Source organism: Sphaeramia orbicularis, chromosome 20 (assembly GCF_902148855.1).
Source record: "Sphaeramia orbicularis chromosome 20, fSphaOr1.1, whole genome shotgun sequence".
Lineage (NCBI taxonomy): Eukaryota > Metazoa > Chordata > Actinopteri > Kurtiformes > Apogonidae > Sphaeramia > Sphaeramia orbicularis.
The window spans coordinates 14,246,107-14,265,416 of NC_043976.1; the positions used below are offsets into that span (position 1 = coordinate 14,246,107).

The 19,310-nt window shown below is 36.8% G+C and overlaps 1 protein-coding gene across 2 annotated transcripts in view; it reads left to right on the plus strand.

Annotated features, from left to right (window-relative positions):
* Positions 1-16,751: 16,751 nt before the first annotated feature.
* gli3 (GLI family zinc finger 3) overlaps positions 16,752-19,310 on the plus strand; it is a 110,540-nt gene continuing 107,981 nt past the window's right edge. For both annotated transcript variants that reach the window (XM_030123775.1, XM_030123777.1), the window contains exon 1: positions 16,752-17,161. The gene's annotated coding sequence lies outside the window, so the exon portion shown is untranslated. The remainder of the gene's footprint in view (positions 17,162-19,310) is intronic.

Consider the following 19,310-nt stretch of genomic DNA (forward strand, 5'->3'; position numbering starts at 1 on the left):
GTATGTATGTAGTTTTACTGACATTTGAGTCTGAAGTTCAGGGTTTTAGGTGAAAAAGAAAGATTTGTTGTTCTCTTTGTCATTTATCACTTTTCAGATTGAATTTGAATAAGACTTTTTTGGTTTGTGAAATATATATAATATAGAAATATATATAATCTAGTTTTTTTATTTTTACTTTTGGCCCAGTTTCAGTTTTTTTTGTGTGGTTATTCTATCTGGGCCACTTTTCAGTCTGAGTTTGAACAAGAGTAGATTGCCTTCATTTTGTATAAATTCTGGCCACAGTGAAAATAATTTGTTTAATTAGTATTTAGTTTTCATTCTTTTATTTTCCAAGCTCCAATGAAAAGAAATATGCACGAAGGACTTTTAAAATCATTTTTATTTTATATTAAAGAGTAAATGATCACAGATGACCTGCCCGACAATTGAATTTCTCTTTGGGAATCAATAAAGTGATTCTTACACTTACATAAACCCCAAACCACTTCTTTTCAGTGCCGTCAGGACTGCAGTTCAAACTGTCAGCCTTCAGGCCACTATTGCTATCGTCTACATACCAACCAAGTTGCCCACCGGTTATTTCAACCAGCCCACCCTAATATGACAGGCTAGAACCGGGCCTGATCTATTGTATAAATGTAAACATACCAAAATGTGTAATAATACTTTATCATATACAGTGAAAACATCAGCTAACCAGTACGTTTGTGATTTGTTTTCCTCTTAATCTATGAAAGTATGTAGGATTTAGCTCATTTAATCTTGTAGAATTGTAGACCTGTGTTATCATACTGTATGTTCGTGGTTTGTCCTGTGACAACCTCGAACTGGTCAAGTTCTCATGAGCTCATAAAAAATGGCCTGTTTTGAGCTTTGGGAAAACACATTTTTGCAGCTCATCCAAGAGGGAATTTAAAGAGCTTATTTAAGAATTGCTGGATTTTTTTCTCAAACCATAAAGAAAACATGTAATATTTCTGTGTTATCACAAACATAGTGTACCAAAGAAAAGGAATTAAAACCAGGAATCTGAAGAGTAACTAAAGTGGTGAGACAAACATAATGAATAAAAAGTGCAATATTAACTGAGATGAAATGGATAAAGTGTACTTTGGAGTAAATCTAGTGACATTCATCCTCTGCCTTCTTTTCCTGTTCTAATTGTGTTTTAATATGTATATTTGGTATATACATATACCAAGAGCTGTGTGTGTCTGTATACACACACACACACACACACACACACACACACACACACACACGCATTTACATACATAACTCTTATATAGCACTTAAAGTTGAGAGTTATTATATATCAGAAACAGAGAAAACTGAAGAAAAAGTGACTTTTTCAGTCAAATATATCATTAACTCAACATAAACCCAGTGTCTCCATCCACTGTCATTGATCCAACTACATGGATTTTACTGGTGAATCAATGTTGTAGAAGATGACAATGTTTCCACGTTCACTCTGACTCTGAATGTCCAAATGGATCATATCTGATGACCCTGAAAAGAAAACAAACTGTACTTTACAACAATTATTTACATGCATTGATAGGATTAGTGGATCAACGGGTGTTAAACAGTTTAGATCAGTAGATGGTTTTGATCGCCAGTGGATGTTTGCATCTTTATAGGTTAATATATATTTTTGTTGTGTTGATAATTATTTCCTGTTACTTTTTATTATACTTGAATGGAGTAAACACATAACAGTTTCCCTTTGGGATTGTTTTCTGATTCTGAGTCTGATTCTGCACACCACTGGGTTGAGGAACCATCACCCAAGCTGCGTCTCCAAAACATTCTGCACATATTCATTCAGTCACTGATTTGTTTATTTCGAGCATTTACAGAAAACATGCAAGTTCAAAATTCCAAAAACATACATTTAACTCATAAAGACCCAAACATCCACCAGTGATCAAAATCGTCTATTGGAACTAAAATGTTTAATAACTTCTGAACCACTAAACCGATCAATATGTTGAAATAATTGTTGTAAAATACAGTTTGTCATCTTTTCATGGTCATCAGATATGACCCATTTGGACGTTCAGAGGCTCCGTAGTTACCGTGGGAACACCGTCATCTTCAACAACACTGATTCCCCAGTAAAACCCATGGAGTTGGATCAATGACAGTGGATGGAGGCACTTGTTTTCATGTCCAGTTATTGATATCTTTGCTGAAAAAGTCACTTTTTCTTGAGTTTATTCTGTTTTTGATATAATAACCCTCACTTTTACTGGGTTTATGTTCAGTTAATGAGAGATTTTGCTTTAAAAGCTCTTTTTTTTTCTAATTTTTAAAATCATTTGGTATAATAACCTTTGAATTTACTCTGACCTTTAATGATCATCTATGTGATCAGTGAATAAATACAGGAAAATACATGATTTACACTGAAAAAATGCAAAATAAGGACGGTAATATTACAATCAGTGGTAATAAATCACTTAAGAAAGGTCAAATACAGAGAAAAATTCATTTGGGAAGTGACAAAAATAGCACTGGGTCTACATGGGTTAAACTCGAAAAATGTATTTAATCCCACCCCCATTCTCATCATTAAATAACTTAACATAATAACGTTTTAAATACTCACTCCTGTCCTTAGACTTCAAGCCAAGAACAATGCACAAACTAGGCCCATACCAAACCAACTAGGCCCAAAGCCATTCAACAGTATTTACATTATAGAACCAAAATGTGTGTGAAAAATAGAAACAAAGAATATTCAGTTAACCGTTAACTTACATAATAATAATTACATACAACAATAGTAAGAAAACTATAACACCACTAATGATAAAGGGCAGCACATACCAGCAACGTGTGGTATGCTTGGTTGTATCATAAATCATGGGTGATATTAACCACAAGGTGGCGTAGCTTGTCCACCAAAGCAAGTCTTGACTTCAGCTCCTAGTGAGTTTCCAGCCATCACTGAAGTTAGAAATGAAACTAACCCCATCTAGTGGCAGAGTGGATGATGGGAAGGCCCAGAGTCGACGGCGAAGTTTGAGGTTTATGAGGTTTGTGTGTCCTGCGTCTGTCCAGAGTAGAGATAACGGACAGGCAGATTGATCACAGACTGTGTTACTCATATTCCGCGCTCCTCATTATCCAACAGCTCTGTAGTCCTCCTGTAATCACCACTGGGGAAAAGAGTAAAAAGTAAAAAACTGAGCCGGTCTGGACTGTAGTGAAGAATGCAAAAGACTCACAAGTAGAGCAGCACCTGTGGTTTGGGAACATCCCATCCATCTTTCTGCACAGGGGGGAATTGTACATGTGTGTATGTGTGATGTGAAAGAGGGGGAAAGAAAAAAGAGCGATAGAGGGAGGACGTGGTGGAGTCTATGAGTAATAGGAGAGACAGAGCAAGCATATGTGACCCATTGACATTGAGCGGGCTCCAGTCTGGTTTCAACTGGCCTACGGTCTGATTCTGTGGACCACAAAAGGCCTCAGGGACGGGGGCTCATGCATCAACGGTGACCCACTGGCTTCAAGCACCGTTTACTATCCACAACAAGTACTGCCAGCCATCACAAATAGGGAAACATTAAAGTCAGAGGCTGGTTTGAGAATAAATCACTCATGTAAGAAAGGAAAGCTATCCTTTATTCAAGCCCAACAGGATCTTTCTACGGCTCCACGGTGTAAAAAGAAATGTAATAGAACTTAGACCTCCACAATTCCAGCCCAAACAGGGAGCCTCTTATCGTTCGCCATCTCTCCCACAGCTAATATTTCACTTCAGCTCCCGGGCTCACAGAATGAGAGACGTTTCCATTTCATGTCAGTCATTTCCAGGCCTGTGTGTTACCTGTGTGGTGATAAGTGTTTGACTGACTGGGAGTGTCGTTAGTCACTGTCCGGCTCCCAGTGACAGCCACAGATTGACGCTGATGATGAGAGCAGGAAAGGCCCCGGTGTGTTCAGGGACGACAGCACAAAAGCACGGCTGGCTGAGGAAGAGGAGGGGGAGGAGGAGGAGGGGGAGATGAATTTACACATGCATACATCTTTACTAGTGCTGTCAAACGATTAGAATTTTAATCAGATTAATCATATTGTTGCTGTGGATTAATTTCGATTAATCACAATTAACCCATAAAGAGCCAGTACTACTTTTGTGTCAGTTCCCAATGAAATTTTCTTTATATTTAACGTGTCTTAAGTGATTTATCACCATTTATTATAATATTATTCTCTTTATTTAAATTTCTTTCAGTGTGAATTATGTATTTTCCTATATTTAATTCACTGATCATGTTGATGTTCTTTAAAGGTCAGAGAAAATTCAAAGACTATTATATCAAATTATTTAAAAAATGAGAAAAAAGTGACTTTTTGTACCAGAATTTCTCATTAACTGAAGATAAACCCAGTGTGTCCATCCTCTGTCACTGATCCAACTCCATGGGTTTTACTGATGAATCAGGGTTATAGAAGATGACAATATTTCCACATTCACTACGAAGCCTCTGAACGTCCAAATGGGTCATATCTGATGACCATGAAAAGATGAATAACTGTATTTTACACCAATTATTTACATGTATTGTGGTTCAACAGTTATGGTTTAGGCCAATGGTGTGTGTTTTGGTCTTTATGGGTTAAATATCATTCATTTTTAATGCGTTTCATTTTGCATAAGCAAACAGATTCAATAAAGAAGGGAATATACAGTATATGCACTTAACATGTTTATTAAACACCTTCAACAGTTTCAACAGAACAACTGTTCTGTCTTTGTTTTTTTGTCCTCATATTTCCATCCAGAGTCAACGTGCTGTTTAGTGTCTTCTGTTTTTATCGGTTGGTTCTGCTGCCTGTCACTACCGGGCTGACTGCTCTTTTTGTGCATGTATGATGCTAACTCTACTTATACAAACTGCCCACAATGTGCTGCCAGAGATGTTCAGAGTCATTTTACGCTGCAGATGGATTAATTGCGTTAAAATTTTTAATCAGATTAATCGTAATGATGGATTAATCCGCGTTAATTTTGACAGCTCTAATCTTTACACAACATACCAAACGCATACATACACTGATCAAAGTGAATTAATACATGGCATTCTGTTGTTATAATGATACCATCAAGGCACCAAAAGGATCAAATGCCTCCTTATTTGCATAAATCTATTCATTTCTCAATTGAAAGTGAATAATGCCCTATTCATTTAGATTACCATAGGTAATACCATAGATATTACCAGTGTTTCCTTCCCAAAAAAATATAAAAATAACACCATCCACAAAAGGGAATCTGCTCATTATTAGTAAAATGATGGAGGTGATGGATATTTGTCTGAATAAATGTATAGTTACAGATCAAATTCACTGAAATTCACTTTCTTAATCCGCTCTGAAAAATGAATATAAAAATAAATAAATAATGAAATTCCAATAAATAATAAAAAAAAAAAAAAAAGTGGAGCAAGAGGGTGGTGCTGTGGATAGCGCTCATACCTCACAGCAAGAAAGTCCTGGGTTCAATTCCAACACCAGTCGATAGGTGGGACCTTTCTAAATTGCCCATAGGTGTGAATGTGATTGTTTGTCTCTATATGTCAGCCCTGTGATAAACTGGTGACATGTCCAGGGTGTACCCCACCCTCACCCACAAGTAGCTGGGATAGGCTCCAGCGATTCCTGTGACCCTAGTGAGGATAAAGTGGGTTCAGATAATAAATGAATGAATGAATGAATAAAAAAGTAAGAAAGAATGAGTCATGTATATCAGAAATATGTTAGATTTACATTATTCTAATCAGCTGCTGCTACACAAATGGTTTGGAAATACAACTGATTACCATTGATATATGAATGTAAAAAATAATTCATTACTCAAATATGTATTAATATGTACATGATCTATGAATTTTTCTGCACAGGGTGTATTAAAAACACCACATAAAATTCACTCAATTAAATTAGAAATGATAAAATAAAGTCAAATGATATAAATATCCAACAAAGGAATGTGAAAAAATTCTGTAAACACCAATATCAGTGTTCTATATTTTAATTATTTGCCCAAACCTTATAGATCACACAAAACAAAGCTGTACTGACGACATTACAATTCAATTCATTACACTAATATTTCATTTACAACTCAGGCTTGGAAAATAAATTCAATTCAAGACAAAATCCCATCCCAAAATACAAGATTTTCACAGTCAACCAACCCAATAAAGAAGTCAGCACATATGTTATCAGAGAGAAAGTCCCTCCTAAAGCAGATAGTAAAATAAAAATGGAACTTGCTTTATATTGCACCAGACACACACTTCAGAGTCTAATAACAGCGCTCCTGAATGTAACTGTACACAAGGATCTTTGTCTTTTCTCTAAATTATACCACACACTGGGTTTTACATTGTAGTTATTCTTTAGGCAACAATACATTTGGAATTTTTGCTCATATCATATAGCAACACACCATATTTGTAACTCTCTCTACGAAATTCTTTGCTCTTAATCTCCTGAATTCCACAGAGTTGTTCTGGAAAATCAATGAAAAATCCTTCAAATATAATATAGGCTTTATCTTATTGGTCTAAGGATAGTTACAGTATGTGAAATGTGCCACTGAAGTATGTTTTTCATTAATACCAGGAATGATATGTGGATTTATGTGTGATGTTTGGAGGTTCTCATCCCATGTCTCTGTTGATGGTGATTTTACAGACTCCCAAAAAAGAACTGAAAGCTCCATGATGTGCAGAGTTACAACATATATGTTCCAAACGCTATAGGATGTATGTCATATATTGTGTATTACTGGTAATAAATGTAGACACTCTAAGCAGATTTCCCTTTTAATTAAACTCATTCCTTCCTGTAATGATGGCACAAGTGGACATGTATGTAGCAGTTCATTTGTGTGTATTAACCCATAAAGACCCAAAAAGCCACTGGCAACCAAAAGCATATTGATCTATAATGTTTAATAACTGTTGATCCATTAATCCTATCAATACATGTAAATAATTGGTGTAAAATACAGTTTGTCATCTTTTCATGGTCATCAGATATGACCCATTTGGATGTTCAGAGGCTCCGTTGTGAACGTGGAAACACCGTCATCTTCTGAAACATGGATTCACCAGTAAAACCCATGGAGTTTGACAAATGACAGTGGATGGAGACACTTATTTTATATTCAGTTATTGATGTATGTGCTGAAAAAGCCACTTTTTCTTCAATTTTCTCTGTTTTGATAGAGTAACTTTTAAATTTACTCTGAGTTTTCATGAACATCTACATGGTCTGTGAATTAAACTAAAGGAAAATACATGATTTACAGTGAAAAATGCAAAATAAAGAGAATAATATAATAAATGGTGATAAATTACTTAACCCTTTTAGGGCACTCATAGAAATACTCTGAAATGAAAAATTTCAACCTTAGTGTGTTATTGAAGGACATAACAAGACTTGGTCACTTTTGTGAAAATTTAAAAAAAAAAAAAAAATTGTATTGTTATGAAGAAAATCAAGATCAGTGAAATTACTGTATTTGGTTCCTTACCCCTAAGTGGCAATACATACATACATACATACATACATACATACATAAAAATTACAAAATTCTAATCCAAGATGTACATTTATTTATTTATTTATTTATTTATTTATTTATTTATTTATTTATTTATTTATTTATTTTCTTCTGTACATCACTTCAGCCCACTGCAGTTGTTTTAAAGTGCTTTACAAATAAAGTTGGATTGGATTTATTTATTTATTTAATTATTCATTTATTCATTTATTTATTTACTAGGATCCCCATTAGTTGATGCAGGACATCAGCTTCTCTTCTTTGTTGTCCTACAAGAAAAAACAGATGTAAGGTGAAAAGAACATCTATTTTACTAGTTTAGAACATTAGACCAGCATCAGGGCTAATCCAGACCCCTGTCCACACCCACATGATCCCTTTGAACATCATTCCTTACATTAGTACCATTACTTCATGGTACCTAACAAAGCAGGTACACTCACTGTTCATGCAGAGGTGGACCTTACAGACCCTGTAGACCACATTGGACCTGAGATTGCTGCCTCACTGTCCTCACTGGAACTGTTGCTGTCACTGACTTGTACTGCATGTGGAAATTACCAAAAATAGTCACAATAAAGGGGTAAGAAAGATTAAATAGAGAGAAAAAATAATTTGGGAACTTGTGATGCTGGGTCTTTATGGGTTAAATAAGCGCTAAGCTAAGACTCTTTGCACTTTTTCTGTACATCATTATATCTTTCATCACTTCTTCGCTTCTCTTATTCCCAACTGTGATTCTTACATTTATGAAAAAGAAAAAAAAAAAAAAAACCTGACAACATACGCAGTAAGTTTTAGTAAGTAATACAGGCCTGTAAAATCACAATCCCAAATGAACAAAGCAGGAATAAAGGGCATAGACTGTGCTGACAGGAACTTCAGATGAGCCCTCTCATAGGGAATATATGAAAACAGAAGATACGAAGGTGATGATCGCGATGATGTGGGAGATAGTGAAGATGTTAAAAATAAAGCTTCAAAGATAAATTACAAACACCCTCGTTTCTTTTGTCTTCACCATTAGTCTCACTATGGGCCAACAGAGAAAAAAAAAAAAAACAACAGGAAATAATACAGCACTGCGAGGCCAAGAAGTTCAATCTCTGGACATCTCTGGTACATGTTTCACCCTCAAAGTCTCTACCCTTCCTCCTCCTCCTCCAAAAGCAGTATAAGGCGTGAGATGGATGGGCTGAGCGTTGCAAGGTTTCCAAAAGCGAACAGTGAGTCTGACTGGTGCTCTACCTGAGGAGCAAAAACAAAAGAGCCATCTCTACCTGTAGGACTGTGGGAGTCGAGGCTTTGATCTGGACCAGAAAAAAGAGAGTAGTTTGATGAAATATTGATGCTTTTTTTTTAACTGTGTCCTGTGGGAGCTCAGTCTGCTCTCAGGATGTGTGCTGCGGACGATTCCACAATACCGCTCCACGCCTCGCTAAGATGAGAATGGACTTTACTACAGCAGCTCCAGGAACTCTTATGGGTCCTAATGGGCCTAATGATGACCCCCCACTCTGGGCCAGAATTGGTTAGCCAACTTTTTGGGCTGATCAAAAGGAGTTGTGCTTTTAATCAGTCAACACCTATTGTAAAAAACACACGCATGAGCCATGTATGTCTGACAACTCAACAGAATCTTGACAGCGAAGCCTGGGCATGACTTAAATCTTTATTCGCCGGTGGGTCGATAATTGTTTGCCCTTGAAACAAAGAAGCAGCAGTCTTTATGTGGATCGGTTTCCAACTTTATTCGGTGCATTTATGGAAGTTTTACCCACATTCATCTTACAATAAATAAGTGCTCATTAACTCTTTAACCCATCTAAGACCCAGTGCTACTTTTGTGGCAGTTACAAAAATATTTTTTCTCTCTATTTAACCTTTCTTAACCCATAAAGACCCAAACATCCACTGGTGAACAAAATCATTTACTGATCTAAAGGGTCTAATACCTCTTGATTGACTAATCCTATCAATATATGTAAACAATTGGTGTAAAATGCAGTTTGTCATCTTTTTGTGGTCATCAGATATGACCCATTTGGACGTTCAGAGGCTCTGTAGTGAATGTGGAAACACCATCATCATCTACAATATTGATTCATCAGTAAAACCCATGGAGTTTGATAAAAGACAACAGATGGAGACACTTGTTTTTACATTCAGTTAATGATATCTTTGCTTAAAATGTGACTTTTTCTTCAGTCTTCTCTGTTTTGATATAAGTTTTGAATTTACTCTGAGTTTTCTACATTAAATATAGAACAAAATGTGATTTACAGTGAAAAATGCAAAATAAAAAAGGATAATATTATAGTAAATGGTGCTTAAGAAAGGTTAAATAGAGAGAAAAATCCATTTGAGAACTGCCACAAAAGTAACACTGGGTCTTTATGGGTTAAGTGATATATTGCCATTTATTATAATATTCTCCTCTACATTTTACATTTTTTCAGTGAAAATCCCGTATTTTCCTGTATTTAATTCACTGATCATGTAGATGTTCATAAAACCTCAGAATAAAGTTGAGGGTTATTGCATCAGAGAAAACTGGTATATGGAACATGAAGGATAAAAATAGTAATGTCTCACAGATCAGTCGTGGTTTCTTGGAATTAAGAGAGAGTAATTCGAATTTCAGAGATTTTCATATGTATGAGTGGATTAAAGTGAGGGCAGATGTGAAGTCTGGATGAATTGGGATTGTGGGTGTGAAATTATGGGATGGACCATATGATGCATTTAAGTTATCCACTCCTTTGGCGAAGTTAAAAAAAAAAAAGAAAGAAAAAAAAAAAAAAGAGTACCTTAAGTTTAGAAATATTGAATTGAGATGGTAGATGTGGGGTTTTTTTTTTTGTTGATTTTTAAAAAAATTTTTATTTGTTATTATTATGATGTGAATGCTCGATGCTGTACACATTTAAGTTGATGTAAGCAGTGTATTAGTTGAAATGGATAGGCAAAAAAATAAGCTTTTGCCTCTAGCCTATTCCTTTTTCGGTTTTTATGTTTATTACGATTGATCTACTGAGTACAATGATTGATGTAAAACCAAAAATAAATTCATTCATTCATTCATTCATTCAAAACTGAAGGAAAATAGACTTTTTCAGTAACTGAACATAAACCCAGTGTGTCCATTCACTGTCATTGATCAAATTCCATGGGTTTTACTGGTGAATCAATGTTGCAGAAGATGACAGTGTTTCCACGTTCGCTACGGAGCCTCTGAACATCCAAATGGGTCATATCTGATGACCATGAAAAGATGACAAACTGCATTTTACACCAATTATTTACATGTATTGATAGAATCAGTGGTTTAAATGATATTACACAGTTAAATGGGGAGATAAATTTAGTCACTAGTTGCTGTTTGGGTCTTTATGGGTTAAAATTTGCTGCATGGAGTTCAAGTGCAAATTTTTTTACTCAAATAATACAGCCTTGTTAAGCCCAGTATCAGACCATGTAATATGATTTCAACTGGGCGCCCAGAAAGTTTGATTTGAGTTTATATGAAAGTGACCCACATTCTTCAAGCAACAATGGGGGAAAAAAAAGTCTGAATATTGATAATTGCCTCCAGTGCTTTTGTCTGAAAGTTAAGAGGCCAACACACTCCAATCAGACCCGAAAAAAGGGTGAAAAAAAACGAAGAAGGAAGAGACGAGGGGGGGGATTTATCACTCTCCCATGCTCACGTTCATACACAGAGATAGACGACGGGCATAATGACTTCTGTGGATGATTACTTAAACTTAAAGCAGAGGAATGGGTTGACGAGGAGGAGGGGAAAGAAGGGGTCTTAGGAGGAGCCAGGGGCAGGAGATAGTCTGGGAAAGGTCTTGCGTTAAAGTGGAATTAACATGCCTTTCCATTGGACTCCATTAGATAATCATATTCATACCACACAAGGCTCCAAACCCTCTCTGTTTCATTATTCCCTTTTAATCCACCCTGATAAGGGGGCGCAGGCATCGTGGTTTTATTATGTCGTCATTTGGAATCCACATGAAATCCCCACGGGACGTTATCACGGGGAAATTGCTTAAATAGCCCAAGTGGATATAGTTTTGGGTTTATTATTTCTGACGGATTCAAAATAACTGCAAATATCCTTTTCTGAATATTGGGGGCTGAGAGCCTTATCAGTCATTCACACTAATGGCCCACTCAAGCCACCCGATACCTCCGGCAGGCAGGGAGGAGAGGGGGGGGTTAGAAGAGGAGTAGGTTGAGTGGGGGGGGGTGGGGGGGGTAGTGTGTGATCGAGTCCTGAATGTACAAATGCATACAGGTACAGCATGTGTGAGAAAAGAGGAGATAAAGAAATAGAAAGAGGAGGAGGGAGAAAGGGATTGAACCTTGTACGTTAAGCTTTAGGATGGATAACACTAATACATTCCTGACACTCACCCAAAGGTCATCAAAGCCCCCCCCCCCCTTTTTTTTTTTTTTCTTTTTTACGGTGTGTTTGTCTTAGGTCTTTGGCAAACAAACCCAGTGTCAGTATCAGGTGGCTGGTGTAATTCGCTGGATGGCACACTTAACCACTTGTAGTGTTAAGATTAAGAGCAAGCAAACAGTTTGGATAAACCCTTTAGCGACAACAGGCGTGGATTAATGAGCATTAGAGTTTAATCCAGTCATGACATTTATTACAACTAGAATTTGTGATGTTAAAGCAATAAATGTAAAAGGTAACTGCAGTCGTACAAAAGATGTTACAGTTTTCCATTTATACTGAAAATAAAGCATTTTGAGTCTTGTAAAATAATTTTGTATGTGTTAAAAAAAATGCTTTGTTATGAAAGCACCTCAAAATGAAACTAATGCTTTTATAATAGAATAAATACTTTTCCAGGTTCGTTTATTTGTTTGTTTGTTTCGATCCCCCATTGGCTTTTACATACCAGCAGCTATTCTTCCTGGGGTTCCTGCAATTTACATGACAACAATACTGAATACGCACCCAGCACAATACACTAACCTAACAGACCGTGGATATCAGAACAGTTAACAAAACACAGAAGAAAGAAGACAAGATGTCAATGAATCATCATAATCACACAGATTAGTAACATATCTAACAAACAGAATGCCCATGTAATACATACACACCTTAAGAATATCTATTAATTACCGAAATGTCCCCTTAGGTAATGTTGTTTGAGTGTTTTTAAAACTATATATGTGTTGTATACGTTCTGTCAAAACTAATTGTACTTGAACAAAATCAATGAAGGTTCAATTTATGTTGCAAATCAAAATTTCTGCATCTAAAACGTCTAATTTTCTTTTCACTGGGGTTCTAAAACTTACAAAAATACAGTATTAATTACCTTAACATCTATGTTTTTACTGACAGCATCCAATCATGTGTTCAGGTTTGGGTGAGGATCTGCTGAACAGAACAATATAGCAAAAAAAACTACAAATATCACTTGTTTTTATTAAGAAAATGAATTCCCACATCATTATAAAGTTACGTATTTTACTCTTTTAACTAGTAACCCAATAAAAAGGGGCCTGTAACCCATTTTAGATCCTAAGTTTGGGAAAAGCAGCTTGTATGTTGTTGTAGAATATTAAATAGCATATGAGGTCAAAATCATTACATGTTATACACATTAATGTATAATATATCACAGGCTGCTATATATGGTTTTACGAGATTTATCTGGCAAATTTTATATATTTTTTTTAGATACGTCGAAGTATATGTGTCTGTTTTTCTGCCATAAGTGAACACATTTTCTCCTACCAGTGTGTGTTTGCTGGCTGATACACTGAATATTCCTTTATCTTAAATTACTGCCTCTCCGCTGTGAAAAACACAGGAGCCTCTGTCATTCCTTCTGTTCATGCAGCCGCTGCGTTTCCAGCGGTCACATCTGTGTGGATATAATATGCTTATTCTGCCGTATCCATTTCACAGTGACATCTGTCCAGCGGCGAAGAATTAAAGGCAAAAGTCCAAATGCCTACACAACATTCTGCCAAGTATTGATTTACTGTTACTCGTGTAACATACGTGGATACACTGAACGCTACATATTATTACACTGAGATCATAGTTGAAATTGGAAACATGTCAGTTGGTCTTTTTCTTTTTTTTTTTGACAAATAAGCAAGAGGATTTTTTTTTTTATCTTAAATTAATTCTTTAAGGAGAGGAATGTGACAAAATGTGAGTGTGTACGTAGTGTTTTCCTGTATGTGTGTGTGTGAGGGTGTGTGTGTGTTTGTAATGCCTGAGTGTCTACCTTATGAGTGCACCTCCCTGTCTGTAGATCTCAGGGTCTGGAACAAACAGTAGTTCCTTCTTAATTGGGGTGAGATCTAGGGCTTAAAGGGGGCCAAGAAGGGACCCGAACCCCTTTCTTTCTCCTCCAGAATCGCTTTGGCTACAGAGGTGCTTTTGATGTGTGCTTTGGCTCTGCGAGTCCTACTTTGGAATATGTTCTTGGGAGACCATTGGTTACTTGCCTCCAGGCAGAATCTCAATCCCCAGGATCCTGGCCCTCTTTGATGAAATACTTTCGGGAGCCGCTAACCCTACTGATGCCCATGTGCACCCCCCCTTCCCTCCCTCCCTCCTTTACCCTCTTGTTCTCCCCCACCTCACCTCACCCCACCCTCCCTCCTACCCTAACCCACCCACCCACCTTCCATCCCCCACCCCCCACCTCCACGTTCCTCGGATTCTCTTTGAGAGATTCATAACAAGGACTTTATCTCTGTGTAGTCCGGGCCAGATGAGCACTGCCTGACAAACTGACAGGAGAATTAGTTGTGTCTTACAGAGCACCTTTGACTGTCTCCTCTCTCAGCCTGACTTCCTGTCGTCACGGAGATGACCATTTTTATTGTATCGACGATGATTTATATCACAGCTCATGCTCTATTGTGTGGCATCTGCAACTATTTCTCCAATTCTGCAAACCTAATAACCTCATTTATACCAAATTATCTACTTTATTTTTATTCCCTCAAATGCAAACAGCCTTCACTTTTGACTGTTTTTTCAAGGAGCATGGAATAAAAATGCAAAACTAAGCTCTGTTTCGGTGGATTTATTGATTTGAGCTGATGCCAAACCAAGTCTTGCTCACACACTCGTCTTAGTTTGTCAACTTACTGGAGTCTGACATCCAAAATGTCATCCATCTCCATTTTCTGACTAAATCAGAGTCAAACATTTGGGGTTTTTATTGACGACAAAGATGTTGACAGTTGTGACACGAGGCCTGATGACTCTGATTGATTAAGACAGTAATTAGTCAATGCAGGCATCAGTGGCATTACAAGCATCTGGAAAATTACTGTAAAACCTCCTTGTTTTTTATTCTGCCTGGAGTTACAGATTTCTTTATTTGCTTCGGTAGCTGATTAGTGCTACAATCTGGATAAATACACTAACTACGGTTTAACAGATTTGACCTCTTGACCACACACACATTCAAATCCTGGTTAAACGATTAACTGGGTGATTTTTCCCTTCTCCAAACTCCCACCTCTTCATTGATTGAAATAGCACCCTAAAGACCTCTCGTACCACATAATTTCCCTGTATATTGATTATGTATATTGATTACACCGAACCCTACAGGAAGGCTTCCTTCTCTCTGCGTTATCACAGCATTAGGTGTCGTTTCTGAAGGCTCGAGCCCCGGAGACTGTTTCATCCTTCATATATCGACAGTTTCCAATATGTGGGGTGGGCTGTTCCATAATGTAAATGTGGGGTTTTAATGTGGATAATTGGGGCAAAGTGGCCTGAGAATACACAGCTTTAATTTTAATGACATTTCAGTTCATTCCTCTGAATACTCAGTAATACAAAATAAATGAACCTATTAGCCTGTTATTGTATTTTGCATAATCTATGGAAATACCCTCATTGCTAAGTGTAGTTACGGAACATAGAACTTTAACCCTTTCATGCATAGCGGTCACTACAGTGGACAGCTATTCTATGGCTGTTCTATTGTTTATTCATGGGTTTTGTTGTTTTAGTTCCATATCAGCCAACACAGTGGACGCTTATGCATCATCCCAAACACTGCAATTCATAAAATTATTGAAACTTCGCTGCTCTTGATAAACCTGATCTGCAGTAACATGTTTAATGTAAATCAATTGCTAATTGTTATTAGACTGCAATTAACAGTTTTCTGGAACAATTTGTCCTCTATAGGGGACAAAAGTTTGACAGTTTAACTTAAATGCTGTCCATTGCAAAGGACATTCCATTAAAAAAATCAATCAATCAATAAAAATGTTTTTAAAAATGTATCTGAAAAACTGTTGTATCATGCAGTTTCCAATCAAGACAATTTTTTAGTGTAAAAATATTAAAATTGTCAATTTCCTGGGTCTCAGGAGAATATTATCTCCATGAAATGAGTAATAACTAGTATTAGAGTATGATAAAATGTGAGAAAACATCAGATTAGCTGCATTAAAAATGGTTTTATTTCATTGTTTTCACACAGTATATCACTTTCTGATGATGAGCTTTAAATACATGTTTCTTTGCTTCAAAAATCATTTGCATGGTGTCCAGCTGAGTGGACATTTTTGTGACTCCACAAAAAATAGGGTCATGAAAAAATTCAATTACATTGTTTTTTTAATGCCTAAAAAGGAATAAAAATACTCAAGAAAAAATATTGACTAAGGTTCTCATAATTCATGCATGGAAGGGTTAATTATATGTACAGTATGCACATTTATATCTAAAACCATATTTTTTCCTCTTCTGCAATGTGTGATTGACAGCTCTGAATGATTCTGAATTTTACCTGTGCACATTTTAACAGGTGCAAACTTTACAATAGTCACTTAGTAACTACTCAAGGCACAGAAATGCACACAAGTATAGTTAAAAATTAACATAATTTTCATTCTAAAATATGTTTTTAGTGTCACATTTCTTGCACAACCGGGGAGATGAATTTGGTATAAAGTGTATGAGGAGGAAAAAGGTGGGAAGTAAGAAAAGGAAAAGGGAAAGAAAAAGAAAAGAAAAGAAAAGAAAAGAAAAGGAAAGGGGGTACACAAAATAAAAAAGGAGGGAGGCAGTGAGTAAAGGAGGGAGCATATCCGAAGGGAGGAGTCAAGCGAGGGAAGGAGCAGCTGGAGTCCCACACTTCGCCCTCTCTTCTCCTCGAAAAAGCGCTCTAAATGTAATAACAACTCTCCATGCGCTTCTCTGACGCTTCTGTTATTTTTACGCGCATCTGCGGTCTGCTATCAGCAGATATTATCGGCAGGCTGATGGTGTTAGTCCGCCGGTGGTTGAACACAGCAAACTGTGAGAAGGAGGAGAAAGACAAGCAAGAGGAAAAACTCTGGCAGCGCCGTTTTGGAGTTGGAGTTGCAGCGTAAAGAGAAAAAAAAAAAAAGTCCCAGGCAACTAACTCCAGAGGCACATCTGCAACTTAGGAAGAGAAGAAGAGGAAGAAGAAGAAGAAGGAAGAAGAAGACACATATTTTTCTTTCCTGAGACGATTTGAAAGTCAAGAATTAGGTGGAATCACCCAGAAAGAAGTAAGTAATCTATGAAACACGCACACACGCGGAACAGCCTGTGTACATGTATGCAGTTACTTCACTTTTAAAGTTTGGAGACTCAGTCAGAGAGAGGGTTTCACATTCCAAACAACGATGTGGATTTCATACAAGTTTCTGTAGACATGGAGCGGATTAAGTGCACCGACACGGGACTCGAACTTGTGCTTTTTTAAAAACAACGCTGAAAGCTTCGTGCTGGGATATGAAAATAGGCGAAAAATGTACCACAGACTTTACGCTTGGCCTGGGTGTGATTTATTCACTACTGCTTGTTTAAAAACCCTGGATGGCACACTTAACAAGTATCCACAAAACAGATGTGCGCGTTTTAAAGCTGGGGATGTTCGGTTAAAGTTGCATGAAGTTTGGCATTAATGGGAAAAGTTGTTTTTTTTTTCTTTTTTTTTTTTGTGGAGCTTTTGCGCGTAATGGGGAGGGGAAAAAAACACGTGTAATTCTGCACAGGGTCCTGAGCAGAAACTTCATGAACCTCTGTAGACGTGAAACTTATTGGACATTTGCCTAAAGAAACGCGCATGGGGGGTGGGGTGGACGTGGTGGTGGTGTGTGCGTGTGTGCGCGCGCGTGTCTGTGGAAGGGAGGGAGGGGGGACGTGCATATTTATGTTCGTGTGATCATATTTCAATGTCTGTTATTGATTCGGTTTATCCTGTCAGAGTTGGCCAGACTTCATGCAACAGTTTATAAGAAGATACAAGGGCGTGTTTTATTGCATAAACAACTACGGATGACCCTTGACCTTTCACATGCTGGGATATCGTCATAGTGTTTTCAAGTTTTGTCCCAATTTAAAAAAAAAATCAGTAAATTTTTCCCCCAATTTTAAAAAGGCCTCTTTTTAAGAGACACATTAATTTTTCAGCAAATATCTGCTCTGCAAAAAAAGCAGCATCACATTGAAATATAGATTTTCAAATATACACTGATGTGAATTAATTCCTTGTGTTTCGACTTCTCCTATTTTTTTTCTGCAGAAACAAGATTCAGTGTCTGACAAAAAAAAAAAAAATTACCCAGAAAATCTAAATGATTTATGATTTTCTTTGATATGTAACGTTTTAAAATGATCTGATATTTCCCTTCACATAAAAAAGTAAAATATTTTAGGAAACATCAGTCCACCATGATGTGTTTGAAGGCATGTGCATGTGCCCAAAGAAATTTAAGCCCATTACAGTGTGGTCTGTGGCTCTGCAGGGGTCTGCGTGGGGAGTTTCAGGGGCCCCAAGGAAAATTAGAAATAGTAGATATTTATTGATTTATTTTCGAGAATCTACTGAGAATATTATAATTAAAATGATTTTAATGACTGGTGCAGCCACTGATTTGAAAGTGATTTAGGGAAGAATAAAATAAAAGTAGTACAAGGGAAATAATATCTGTCATAAATTTGTGCAAGATGAGAAAAAAAAAATCCCCCCCAACAGAAGTCTATGTACTGTTTTGGGGGTCCGGGACATGAAAACGTTTGAGAGCCCGAGCCTCCACATGTGCAGATATTTGTTTGAAAGTTTCCCTCCTGCCTTCGCCAGCTGTTCCACATTTTATCTGCTTGTCTGCTCTCGGGTTTCACGCAGACGACGAGGGTCCGAGGTGCTCAGCCATGCGGTGCAGCTCAAATCCTCCCTTTTTTTTTTTTTTTTTTTTTTTTTTTGACACTTGGCAAATTATTAACGTAGGTCTGGCTGTCTTGAATCATAGCAGTGAATGAGCAGAACAAATAAGACATTTAACAGGACACGTTCACACAGATAAAAATCTCCTTTTTGCTGTTTTTTATGAGGTCGTTCCATCATTCATCTCTGCTGTGGATTTGGCACCGAGCAAAGTTTTTGTGGGTCTTGTTAAATTTGTCAAATAAAATAAAAAGAAAAAAAATGACTGTCACATAAACTGTCATTTAATATTTCCGCTGTTTTATTTATAATAACAAAATAACATTTCACAAGGCCAGCAAGTGGGAAATTAATCACTGTCATGTAAAGGACTCAGCTCAGTAAACTTGAAAAATAATTACTAAAGACACTCACAACAATAACACTTACATTTCAGGCCTAATAAGCTGGATTTTGAAATGACCACAAGAAAAAACAATTTATAATAA